This window comes from Phyllobates terribilis, unplaced genomic scaffold (assembly GCF_046119375.1).
Source record: "Phyllobates terribilis strain yellow unplaced genomic scaffold, ASM4611937v1 Scaffold_27__1_contigs__length_16484149, whole genome shotgun sequence".
NCBI classification, from domain to species: Eukaryota; Metazoa; Chordata; class Amphibia; order Anura; family Dendrobatidae; genus Phyllobates; species Phyllobates terribilis.
The window spans coordinates 16,005,549-16,019,795 of record NW_027362787.1 but is presented as its reverse complement, the minus strand read 5'-3'; the positions used below and the strand labels follow the sequence as shown (position 1 = coordinate 16,019,795).

The window sequence follows — 14,247 nt, the reverse complement described above, 5'->3', positions numbered from 1 at the left end:
ATATCGGCCGCGACCAATCACCGATCTTGGCTCCACATTTAAACACCGCTGTGCTGATTGGTCGCCGACGCTGGGCGCGACCAATCACCGATTTTGGCGCCACATTTAAATTTAAATAGCGGCCGCGACCAATTGGATGTCAGCGCCGCTCTCCGGTCCTCCCTTCACACCCTAGCCGCATGGATGTCAGCGCCGCTGCCTGTGCGGATAGTTCCGCTGCAAGAACCCGGGACATGAGTGGGCGCTCGCAGCAGAAGTATCCGGACTCGCAGCGCCGCTCCCCGGTCCTCCCTTCACACCCTAGCCACTGATGTCCCCACAGTATCCGCATGGTGTTACAAAGGTCAGGACATCTGTGTTAAAAATCGCTGATTGGTCGCTGGCGCTGGCCGCGACCAATCACCGATCTTGGCGGCACATTTAAATAGCGTCCGCGACCAATCAGTACAGCGGTGTTTAAATGTTGAGCCAAGATCGGTGATTGGTCGCGGCCGATATTTAAATTTGGCGCCTAAATCGGTGATTGGTCGGCGGCAGCGTCAGCGACCAATCAGCGATTTTTAACACAAATGTCCGGACCTTTGTAACACCATGCGGATACTGTGGGGACATCAGCGGCTAGGGTGTGAAGGGAGGACCGGGGAGCGGCGCTGCGGGTCGGGATACTTCTGCTGAGAGCGCCCGCACCGATCTTGGCTCCACATTTAAACACCGCTGTGCTGATTGGTCGCCGACGCTGGGCGCGACCAATCACCGATTTTGGTGCCACATTTAAATAGCGTCCGCGACCAATCCGCACAGCGGTGTTTAAATGTGGAGCCAAGATCGGTGATTGGTCGCGGCCGATATTTGAATGTGGCGCCAAAATCGGTGATTGGTCGCTGTCAGCGTCCGCGACCAATCAGCACCGTAGTGTTTAACTTTTGCGGCAAGATCCGTGATTGGTTGTGGGCCAAGACCGCGACCAGAACCCGGGACATGAGCGGGCGTTCGGAGCAGAAGTATCACGACCCGCAGCGCCGCTCCCTGGTCCTCCCTTCACACCCTAGCCGCTGATGTCCCCACAGTATCCGCATGGTGTTACAAAGGTCCGGACATTTGTGTTAAAAATCGCTGATTGGTCGCTGGCGCTGCCCGCGACCAATCACCGATTTGGGCGCCAAATTTAAATATCGGCCGCGACCAATCACCGATCTTGGCTCCACATTTAAACACCGCTGTGCTGATTGGTCGCGGCTGATATTTAAATTTGGCGCCCAAATCGGTGATTGGTCGCGGGCAGCGCCAGCGACCAATCAGCGATTTTTAACACAAATGTCCGGACCTTTGTAAGACCATGCGGATACAGTGGGGACATCAGCGGCTAGGGTGTTAAGGGAGGACCGGGGAGCGGCGCTGCGAGTCCAGATACTTCTGCTGCGAGCGCCCGCTCATGTCCCGGGTTCTCGGAGCGGAAGTATCCGCACAGGCAGCGCCGCTGACATCCATGCGGCTAGGGTGTGAAGGGAGGACCGGGGAGCGGCGCTGACATCCATGCGGCTAGGGTGTGAAGGGAGGACCGGGGAGCGGCGCTGACATCCATGCGGCTAGGGTGTGAAGGGAGGACCGGGGAGCGGCGCTGACATCCAATTGGTCACGGACGCTATTTAAAAGTGCCGCACAAATCGGTGATTGGTCGCTGTCTTGGCCCGCGACCAATGACTGATCTTGGCGCCAAAGTTAAACACTATTGTGCTGATTGGTCGCGGACGCTGACCGCGACCAATCACCGATTTGGGCGCCAAATTGAAATATCGGCCGCGACCAATCACCGATTTTGGCGCCAAATTTAAATATCGGCCGCGACCAATCACCACAGCGGTGTTTAAATGTGGAGCCAAGATCGGTGATTGGTCGCGGGCAGCGTCGGCGACCAATCAGCACAGCGGTGTTTAAGTTTTGCGCTAAGATCAGTGATTGGTCGGGTCCGAAGACCGCGATCAATCATCGAATCGTCTTGGTGAGGACCGGGGAGCGGCGCTGCCTGTGCGGCTACTTCCGCTGCGAGAACCCGGGACATAGCGGGCGCTCACAGCAGAAGTATCCCGACCCGCAGCGCCGCTCCCCGGTCCTCCCTTCCGCATGGAGGTCAGCGACGCCGGCGGTCCTTCCGGCTGCATCTCCATCCCGCAGATGGGTCCGTCGGTCGGGTTCCTTCTGCTGTTGCCGGCCGGGAGATGAGCGCCTTGCGCCGGTCATCTCCCGGCTGCATCGCCGCTCAGCTCCGTCCCGCAGATGAGCCGCTAACGGCCGCCATCTTTTTTTAGAAATCCCCCGGCGCTGATTGGCCGCTGCCGGACCAATGAGCGACGCGGGATTTCCTGGACAGACAGACACACAGACAGACAGACGGGATAAGACGATTATATATATAGACTAGATTAGTTTCAATTAATGCTTTTGGTCTGTAGGTAGATCCGTACCATTCGTGACCGAGCAATAACATCATGCACGCTCCTTAACATGACATCTTCCCCTTGGATGAGCCACTTCTCCACGGCCCCCCGAGCCTCGGAGGTGGAGATGGTCTGGATGAGCTCTACGCGTTCCCCCTCGGTGCTGTACATGGCTTTGATGTCCAGGTTAGGAAGGAGCTCCAGCTTTGCTATGCCTTCAAAGCCCTTCTTTAGATGTGGTTGGACCCGCAGAGGATCTTTAGTCTCAGAGAGAATTTCTAGCATTTCATCGTTGTACAGGAAGAAAAAGCTAAAGCGAAAATGCACAATATGATAAAGATGTCATTAAAGTATTGGGTCAGGCGCCATTTGTATTAGTGTCTATGTGAGAAAATAGAAAAGCAAAGCTTTAAAGTAAAGATTCAGTCCCCATACACATTGGATTAAAATAGTTTAAACCTGACGATTGCAGCAGGACCGGCCTACCCACTGATGTGTATGGGGGTCTCCTGACTCTCCCCCGATAGAGGATGTCAGGGCCAGAAGGATCGGGCAGATGGGATTTCAATACCCGGTCTTTTGGTTCTCAGGGGAGATAACCCGCTGCCGGAGGTGTCCAGTACCGACTTTCTCCTCTCTCCCCATTAAAACCACATGACTGTTCAGCAGAATAGGTGGGAGTCAGGAGAAATAGCCAAATAACCATTCAGACCACGGGTATCTCATATGTCATGCGTATGGTTAGCTTAAAGGGGCTATCCAGCTTTGGGAACTTTTTTTTATTTAACTGAAATGTGTATTCCCATCTCCAGGATTCTACCCCAATATGTAGTATGCGTAATAATAATAATATTAGCAAATACCTCCAATTAGAAGTTTAGTATAGTTCTTCTGATTTGTTTTGTTGCTTACCCCATGTGCAGGGCATTGCAGTAGCTTAGGTTACGACCACTAGCAAATAACTGTCACTATATGAGTGGTCGTAACCATGGATACCGAAGCTACTGCAATGCCTTGCACATGGGGAAAGCGACATAGTGAATCAGAAGAACTATACTACACTTCTAATTGGAGGTATTTGCTAATATTATTATTATTACTACGCCTACTACATATTGGGATAGGATCTTGGAGATGGGAATACCCATTTAATTGCGAGTATTTGCGACAATTCAGTTTCATTAAAAATGTTGCACCGTTAGGCTTTTTGTTTCCTGCACATTCAGCTTTGATGTGATCTGTGGTCATAAATCGGCTAAGAGGAGCTGAAAAAAGACAGATTAAAAATAAGTCCAATAGCCAGCGCAACACAGAGCCAATAGAAGGCAAACAGTGCAAAATTATTAATGAAATCCAATTACAAAAATGATTTCAATGCGTTTAAATAAGAAAAAAAAATATTTAAGGAATATATACAATCATTGCAACAAGTGAAAGGACTATACCGTGGGAAAAAAGCCTCTTCTTCTCCAGATAGGCATTCAGCCCTTTCATGATTTTATCCAGAAGCACATTGCTGTCCTGAAGTTTCTCCAGAAGTCCGGTCAGAGAAGTGGCGCTTAAAACCTAAAACAAAGTAGATAGCCCATAAGTAAGATTCCATTATATAGTTATAGAGACTGAAAAAAGGTCACATTCATTGACTATTGTGCCAATAGTTTATATTAAAAGAAAAATTAGAACCTATTTGGATAGAAAATAGAAGATGCGGGAGGCTGGAGTCCAGGCAGTGCGGAGCCCCATAACCCGGGATCCTTGTGATGGAAGCATCAGGACACGGACTCTTGGAAAACATCAATCCTGGATGCAAGATGACCGTGCTTTCTTGTATCAGTCCACCATGAAGCATCCATTTACCTTCGGGTCTTTAACGCAATGTTTCATGATCTCTCTCCAGTTTCTGTCCACAGTCTGGAATAAGCGTCCTTCTTCAGGCATTTGCTGCATGATGTCCTCAGAAGAGAAGATTAAAGCCACTGGGTCGGCACCTTCAGCCATTCATCAATGGTTTCCTGGATCCTTATCAGTCGTTCCTCCCATTGCTTAAAGGAGGAGAGCAAAAAGTTAATTACACATAAAATGAAAAGGATAGAAAAAAAATGCTATCATTTTAGAAGATAAATTATCAATGGATATGAATTCTGAATTGTTGGACATTTGTAGGGAAAGTTTGGCGAGACTCCTTGATACCATCCCCTTTACATGTAAGCTGGAGCCGCATGTAACTTTAGCCTCGGAGATCCTAATGAAACCTTAGCTTCTGCTAATAAGCAAGTGAAGATTTTAAGCTGAGTGACAACATTTACTGTGGGTGGGAACTCCTTAATCCCTTCAGGACCGGATAATTTTTTGTTTTGCATTTTTTCCTTCCCTTCTTCAAAAAGCCATACATTTTTTAATTTTTCCATTGATATAGCTGCAAGAGGCTATGTAATGTGCTGTAGCTTAACCCCTTCCCAACATATGACATACTGTTAAGCCATATGCCATGTTCCTGCAGATGTGCAAAATTTGGACCTGGGCCCCCACCAGCATGTTGGTCAGATGTATGGGCCCTTGTAGCATTCTAGATCCGATAATGATGCGCGTGTTCGTCCCTGCCTTGGATGTTTCCCATTGTAGCCCCATCCTATAATAATGTCTCTCATTCTAGGCCCCTTCCTGGTATAATGTTCCCCATCCTGCGCCCCTTCCTGTTATAATATCCCCGATCCTGGGCCTCTTCCTGTTATAATATCCACCTTCTGTGTATAATACCCCCCATCCTGAGCCCCTTTCAGCAATAACGTCCCAATCCTGGGCTCCTTCCTGGTATAATGTCCTTGGTCCTGTGCCTCTTACTGTAATAATGTCCCCCATCCTGGCCCCTTCCTGTAACAATGTCCCCAATCCTGGTACAATGTCCCCCATCCTATAACAATGTCCTCCATCCTGGTATCCTGTCCCCCATCCTAGGCCCCATTCTGGTATAATGACCTCCATCCTTGTGCCCTTCCTGGTGTAATGTCCTTCATCCTGGCCCATGTCATGGTATAATGACCCCCATTCTGGTATAATGCTCCCTATCCTGGGCCCTTTCCTTGTATAATGTTCCCCATCCTGGGCCCCTTCTTTATATAATGCTCCCCATCCTGGGCCCCTTCCTTGTCTAATTCTCCCCACCCTGAGCCCCTTCCTTGTCTAATGCTCCCCATCCTTGGCCCTTTCCTGGTATAATGTTCTGTCGTTCTTTTCTAATACATTAAATAAACAAAAATAAATGATTCTTCTTACCTTCCTGCGCTCCCACGACATGCGGCGTCTTCTTCTGTAGCTGATTTCAGTGTGCCGGCAAGGGCAGCGCATGACGTCACTTCCATGCGTCGCTCGTGACTGGCACGCCGACATCAGCTACCGGCCTTTGATTGGCTGGCAGCATGCATTGCAGCTCAGGGACCCGGCATGTCCCTGCGCAGCAATATACTTCAGCCGAATGTGCGTCCTCAGACTGTGGAAGTGCCATAAATATATGAGATGGGAATACCACTCTGCCACTGTGCGTTCCTTTATGCACTTTACCCTCCTTTTTGGCACTCTTTGTGGTAAGAGACTACCTTAAAAAATGTTTTATGTGACATGTATCTGATTATTTGTGGGCAGGAGCATTATTTAGATGGATACCTGCTGCATATGGCAAGTGTAAATCCAATGACTATGGAATACTTCTGGATTACTTTTTGATATATTATTACACTCATTGGATTGTCTTGATATACTAACCTTATGCTATATTATCTATATTGCTCATGTCCCACTGTGACCATATGCGTGACCATATATGTATACTTTGTAACATATCTTGCTACATTGGTAATCTAATTAGTGTCTTTATACTATCCGTATTATGTCATTTCTCTTTTTACTATGTACGTTTTTTAACTTGATGGAATAAAAATTTATATTTTTTACGCCAATTAACTCTTTCTTCTCCTATGTACCCATGTGTTTCATGAGTTGGCTCAGTTTGGCAAATCTGGGATATATTTCCCCCCGGATATGCCAACTTTACCCCTATAGGGTCTATTTAGTTGTATCACTCTGAGTCTATGTCTGATCCAGAGATACAATAATGAACATGAATCCTTATATATCACGGATCTTGCAGCCGCCTTTACCTGCTTGGACATAAGTGTTACATAGTTACATAGTTTAAAAGGCCGAAAAAAGACAAGTGTCCATCCAGTTCAGCCTATTTCTTGTGCACTGCAGCTATTCCGCAGCGTTGATCCAGGGGAAGGCAAAAAAAAACCATGCGGTATAGGCCAATTTACATCATTGAGGAAAAATTCACTTCCCGACTCCAATCTGGCAGTCAGATTAAATCCCTGGATTAATTAACTATCACTAAGCATAAGATGTAATTTTATTGTTCTCAAGAAAGGCGTCCAGTCCTCTCTTGAACTCATTAAGTGAGTTGGACATCACCACTTCCTCTCCCAGAGAATTCCAGAGTCTCACAGCTCTGACCGTAAAGAATCCCCTTCTATGCTGGTGCAGGAACCTCCTTTCCTCCAGACGCATAGTGTGCCCCCTCGTCTTTGTCACCATCCTTGGTATAAACAGGTCATGGGAGAGATCTCTGTACAGCCCCCTGATGTATTTATACATGTTTATGAGGTCTCCCCTAAGCCTTCTCTTTTCCAACGTAAATAGGCCTAATTTGGACAACCTCTCTGGGTATTCTAGTCCCTCCATTCCCTTTATTACCTTAGTCGCCCTCCTTTGTACCCTCTCTAGCTCCAATATGTCTTTCCTGAGTACCGGAGCCCAGAACTGTGCACAATATTCTAAGTGCGGCCTTACCAGCGCTTTATACAGAGGAAGAACAATGTTCTCATCATATGCCCCTATTCCTCTTCTGATGCATGCCATGACTCTATTTGCCTTCGCAGCTGCTGCCTGACACTGGGCACTCCAATTTAATTTGCTGTTAACCAAGACGCCCAGGTCCTTCTCCATGTCAGATTTCCCCAACGGTTTCCCATTTAATATGTATGGGTGACTGCTGTTTTTCTTTCCCATGTGCATGACCTTACATTTATCGGCATTGAACCCCATTTGCCATTTTTTGGCCCAACTCCCCAATTTATCTAAATCCTCCTGTAGCTGTGCCCTATCCTCATCTGTATTAACTACGTTACAAAGTTTAGTATCATCTGCAAATATTGCTATTTTACTATGCAACCCTTCCACTAGATCATTAATAAGTATATTAAATAATATAGGGCCCAAGACAGACCCTTGAGGCACCCCGCTAGTCGAGACGCAGTTATAAAAGGAATCCAATTTGTCCGCATTAATCAACTGCAGGGCATCTTGATTGGCAAATAGATTGATCACGTTGGGGTACCAAGTGTTCAGCAACTTTTCTTCTGTCTTGGCACAAGCCAAGGATACGTTGTTCCTCAGGGATTCACATTCTACAGGACCCCTGGACCCGACAAAGAATAAAGCACTTTATCATATTAAACCTGACAGGGCACACCTGTGAGGTGAAGACCATTTCCGGTGACTACCTCTAGAAGCTCATCAAGAGAATGCCAAGAGTGTGCAAAGCAGTCATCAAAGCAAAAGGTGGCTACTTTGAAGAACCTAGAATATAAGACATATTTTCAGTGGTTTCACACTTTTTGTTAAGTATATAATTCCACATGTGTTAATTCATAGTTTTGATGCCTTCAGTGTGAATGTACAATTTTCATAGTCATGAAAATACAGAAAAATCTTTAAATGAGAAGGTGTGTCCAAACTTTTGGTCTGTACTGTATATATCCACCCATATACAGTATACATATACACACATATACAGTATACATATATACACACCCATATACAGTATACATATATATACACACATATACAGTATACATATACACACCCATATACAGTATACATATATATACACACATATACAGTATACATATATACACACCCATATACAGTATACATATATATACACACATATACAGTATACATATATACACACATATACAGTATACATATATACACACATATACAGTATGCATATATACACCCATATACAGTATACATATATACACACATATACCAGTATACATATATATACACCCATATACAGTATACATATATATACACACTTATACAGTATACATATATACACACCCAGTATACAGTATATATATATATATATACACACCCATATACTGTATATATATATATATATATATATACACACCCATATACAGTATACATATATACACACATATACAGTATACATATATACACACATATACAGTATACATATATACACATATATACACACATATACACACACATACCAGTATACATATATATATACACACGCCCATATACAGTATACAGTGCTGGCCAAAAGTATTGGCACCCCTGCAATTCTGTCAGATAATACTCAATTTCTTCCTGAAAATGATTGCAATCATAAATTCTTTGGCATTATTCTCTTCATTTAATTTGTCTTCAATGAAAAAAACACAAAAAGAATTGTCCTAAAGCCAGATTGGATATAATTCCACACCAAACCTAAAAAAGGGGGTGGACAAAAGTATTGGCACCCTTTGAAAAATCATGTGATGCTTCTCTAATTCGTGTAATTAACAGCACATGTAACTTACCTGTGGCACCTAACAGGTGTTGGCAATAGCTAAATCACACTTGCAGCCAGTTAACATGGATTAAAGTTGACTCAATCTCTGTCCTGTGTCCTTGTGTATACCACATTGAGCATGGAGAAAAGAAAGAAGACCAAAGAACTGTCTGAGGACTTGAGAAACCAAATTGTGAGGAAGCATGAGCAATCTCAAGGCTACAAGTCCATCTCCAAAGACCTGAATGTTCCTGTGTCTTCCGTGCGCAGTGTCATCAAGAAGTGTAAAGCCCATGGCACTGTGGCTAACCTCCCTAGATGTGGACGGAAAAAAAAATTGACGAGAGATTTCAACGCAAGATTGTGCGGATGGTGGATAAAGAACCTCGACTAACATCCAAACAAGTTCAAGCTGCCCTGCAGTCCGAGGGTACAGCAGTGTCAACCCATACTATCCGTTGGCGTCTGAATGAAAAGGGACTGTATGGTAGGATACCCAGGAAGACCCCACTTCTTACCCCGAGACATAAAAAAGCCAGGCTGGAGTTTGCCAAAACTTACCTGAGAAAGCCTAAAACGTTTTGGAAGAATGTTCTCTGGTCAGATGAGACAAAAGTAGAGCTTTTTGGGAAAAAGCATCAACATAGAGTGTACAGGAAAAAAAAAGAGGCATTCAAAGAAAAGAACACGGTCCCTACAGTCAAACATGGCGGAGGTTCCCTGATGTTTTGGGGTTGCTTTGCTGCCTCTGGCACTGGACTGCTTGACAGTGTGCATGGCATTATGAAGTCTGAAGACTACCAACAAATTTTGCAGCATAATGTAGGGCCCAGTGTGAGAAAGCTGGGTTTCCCTCAGAGGTCATGGGTCTTCCAGCAGGACAATGACCCAAAACACACTTCCAAAAGCACTATAAAATGGTTTTAGAGAAAGCACTGGAGACTTCTAAGGTGGCCAGCAATGAGTCCAGACCTGAATCCCATAGAACACCTGTGGAGAGATCGCAAAATGGCAGTTTGGAGAAGGCTCCCTTCAAATATCAGGGACCTGGAGCAGTTTGAAGTGACCGCGGGCAAGGCCGCGCATTGGTATCTATGATCTGGCCCAGCAAGATCCCCACAGACTCTATCTTGACAACCGTATCTTTACTCGCATACATTTTTAACACAGCAAAGAAAAAAAAACAATAAATGACAACCGTAAATATGCACAGTAATAACGTGTACTGATAAGCTGACCCTCACTGTCCCTACTCACACGTTACCAGTCCTTTACTCCAGAAGGATGTGTCCCCCGTCGCAGGCCTGTCTGTCTTTGCAGGAAGGCGTCCCAGCCGGAGAAAAAACAGGAACAGCAGAATTCGCGGAAACAAAGGAAGGGATACTTCGGCCTCTCGCCAGAGGTCCCGCTTACAGTCTCTCTGATCCGGATAGAAGCTCTGGTGGGTCCCCTTATGTAGTCCACACTCCAGTAGCAGGGAGTGTAACAGCTGAATCCTTCAGCAGTGCAGGAGCTGGGGAAGGCTCCGAGGATATGGTGTCAGATAGAAGAAATCACGTTGAGAGTCTCTCCTGCGCCACACACGAGGGCCTGCACACCGTCCTGGCTCTTTTCACAGACCACAGCAGACTCTGCGCGCGCTTTTTCCTGCTTCCCACTTTGGTCACGTGACTCTCTAGGGCGGGACACAGGAGGCTCAGTCTTTTTCTCTGTCATCACACCCTGCGCAGGTGCAACCTCTGGCCACAAGGTGGCAACATCATCCTGTGTAATCACTTCTGTAACAGGCTCTATATCAATTATCACAGAACAGCCAGAGACGGCCAGCTCACTACAAGTTTGCCAAAGAAGAATGGTCTACAATTCCAGCAGAGCATTGTAAGAAACTCATTGATGGTTACCGGAAGCGGTTGTTCGCAGTTATTTTGGCTAAAGGTTGTGCAACCAAGTATTAGGCTGAGGGTGCCAATACTTTTGTCCGGCCCATTTTTGGAGTTTTGTGTGAAATGATCAATGATTTTATTTTTGCTTCATTCTCTTTTGTGTTTTTCCTTGCAAGCAAATTAAATGAAGATAATAAGACCAAAGAATTTGTGATTGCAATCATTTTCAGGAAGAAACTGAGTATTATCTGACAGAATTGCAGGGGTGCCAATACTTTTGGCCACCACTGTACATATATATATACACACACATACAGCATACATATATACACCCATATACAGTATACATATACACACATCTACAGTATACATATATATACACCTATATACAGTATACATATATACACACCCATATACAGTATACATATATACACAGTATAGATATACACACACATATACAGTATACATATATATACACACACATACAGTATACATATATACACACCCATATACAGTATACATATACACACCCATATACAGTATACATATATACACACACATACAGTATACATATATACACACATATACAGTATACATATATATATACATACAGTATGCATATACACATATACAGTATACATATATATATATATACATACATATAGAGTATCTATAATATAACGCTACAAGCGTCCCTCTGTCTGAAGCCTTTATAGTCTGCGCTAGTGCGACACGCCTGCACAGTCTGGCTCCAGACTGAAGAACGCATGGAGCCGTTACAGGTAAGAGGAGTGTATGGTGCTGGAGATCGAGGTATGCGTATACACTGAACACATACCGCGATCTCTGGCGCCATACTTACATACTTACCTGACCGGGATGAGCGCTACCGCGGCGCCTCTGTTCGGTCCAGAGTCCGGGGGAAGAGGGAGGCATTGAAATCGGCACATGCGCATAGCGCTATCCGGCGCCATTTTACTGAAGACACATTTGCAATGTGTCTTCAGCAAAATGGAGCCGGACAGCGTGGTATGAGCACACGCGTACTTCGGCGCCGCACTCCTCCCCCGGCCTCCAGCAGAACGGGAAACAGCGCTGGAGCACAGGGAAGAAAGGTGAGTATAAGTGTTTATTTTCTTGTATGTGTGTGTAGCATGATAGGGATGAGGGGTGCCATACATACCAGGATTGGGGGGTGAGGGGTGCCATACATACCAGGATTGGGGGGTGAGGGGTGCCATACATACCAGGATTGGGGGGTGAGAGGACCATACATACCAGGATTGGCGGGTGAGGGGACTATCCATACCAGGATTGGGGGGTGAGGGGTGCCATGCATACCAGGATTGGGGGGTAAGGGGACCATGCATAACAGGATTGGGGGTGAGGGGACCATGCATAACAGGATTGGGGGTGAGGGGTGCCATGCATAACAGGATTGGGGGTGAGGGGTGCCATGCATATCAGGATAGGGATGAGGGGTACCATGCATACCAGGATTGGGGATGTGAGGGGGTACCATAGATACCAGAATAGGGATGAGGGGGTACCATGCATACCAGGATTGGGGGTGAGGGGTACCATGTATACCAGAATTGGGGGGTGAGGGGACCATGCATACCAGGATTGGGGCTGAGGGGTGCCATGTATACCAGAATTGGGGGGGGACCATGCATACCAGGATTGGGGATGAGGGGTGCCATGCATACCAGGATTGGAGAATGAGGGGTGCCATGCATACCAGGATTGGGGAATGAGGGGTGCCATGCATACCAGGATTGGGGGTGAGGGGTGCCATGCATACCAGGATTGGGGAATGAGGGGTGCCAAGTATACCAGGATTGGGGGTGAGGGGTGCCATGCATACCAGGATTGGGGGGTGAGGGATGCCATGTATACCAGAATTGGGGGGTGAGGGGACCATACATACCAGGATTGGGGGGTGAGGGGACCATGCATACCAGAATTAGGGGGTGAGGGGTGCCATGTATACCAGGATTGGGGAATGAGGGATGCCATGTATACCAGAATTGAGGGGTGAGGGGACCATGTATACCAGGATTGGGGGATGAGGGGTGCCATGTATACCAGGATTGGGGGTGAGGGGTGCCATGCATACCAGGATTGGAGAATGAGGGGTGCCATGTATACCAGGATTGGGGGGTGAGGGGACCATGCATACCAGGATTGGGGGGTGATGGGTGCCATGTATACCAGGATTGGGGAATGAGGGGTGCCATGCATACCAGGATTGGGGAATGAGGGGTGCCATGCATACCAGGATTGGGGAATGAGGGGTGCCATGCATACCAGGATTGGGGGTGAGGGGTGCCATGCATACCAGGATTGGGGGGTGAGGGGTGCCATGTATACCAGGATTGGGAGGTGAGGGGACCATGCATACCAGGATTGGGGAATGAGGTGTGCCATGCATACTAGGATTGGGGGGTGAGGGGACCATACATACCATGATTGGGGGGTGAGGTGTGTCATGCATACCAGGGTTGGGGGGTGAGGGGACCATACATACCATGATTGGGGAATGAGGTGTGCCATGTATACCAGGATTGGGGGGTGGAGGGACCATGCATACCACAATAGGATGGGGGCAGCACAAATACCAGGATAGGGGACCATATACCAATAAAAATGCTCGCCACCCGGGCGTAGAACGGGTTCAATAGCTAGTACATATATACACGCATATATACAGTAATACAGCATATACATACACATATATATACTGTATATCCCCACACACACATATATACAGTAATACAGCATATACATACACATATATACTGTATATACACACACACACACATATATATATATATCTGGCGACAGGGCCCCGCTGCGTCCTCTGTGTCTCTGCACAGATATAAGTGTAACACGTACTGGATCCAGCACAGGTGACAGTCTGCCATAGAGCTGACGTGCAGTACATACACTGTGTTATGGGGGCGCTCACCTGTGCGGACCCCGCGCTCCGGCCGCTACTTCTCTGCTCATATAAGGTCTCTCTTTTTGCCATTAAATAATTCGGTTGTCATGGCAGCGGAGGCGGGGCGTTGGTAGGGGGCGTGTCTGATATAGGACAGATTGGGGCGGGGCTGTCATGCAGTGTTTGTCTCATCGCTGTAATTTCCTGCTGTTGCCACCTGGTGGACAGCATTGGTCAGTACGCGCTGAGAATGCTCACATGGTGGGGGAGGGGCAGCTTATATATGTATATACACAGTCACAATCCAGTTAGGGTTATGTTCACACAGTGTTTATTTAAACGATT

At 46.5% G+C, this 14,247-nt stretch overlaps 1 long non-coding RNA gene across 2 annotated transcripts; it reads right to left on the bottom strand.

The window, feature by feature from the left end:
* Positions 1-3,886: 3,886 nt before the first annotated feature.
* On the bottom strand, positions 3,887-14,014 carry LOC141176496 (uncharacterized). Of its 2 annotated transcripts, none has more exons than XR_012253178.1 (3): positions 13,930-14,014; positions 4,293-4,477; positions 3,887-4,001 (listed from the first exon to the last, which is right to left on the bottom strand). It is a non-coding gene; the product is annotated as an uncharacterized lncRNA (long non-coding RNA). The 2 variants fall into 2 exon arrangements; XR_012253177.1 differs by lacking the exon at positions 13,930-14,014 and adding an exon at positions 7,960-8,068.
* Positions 14,015-14,247: the final 233 nt, after the last annotated feature.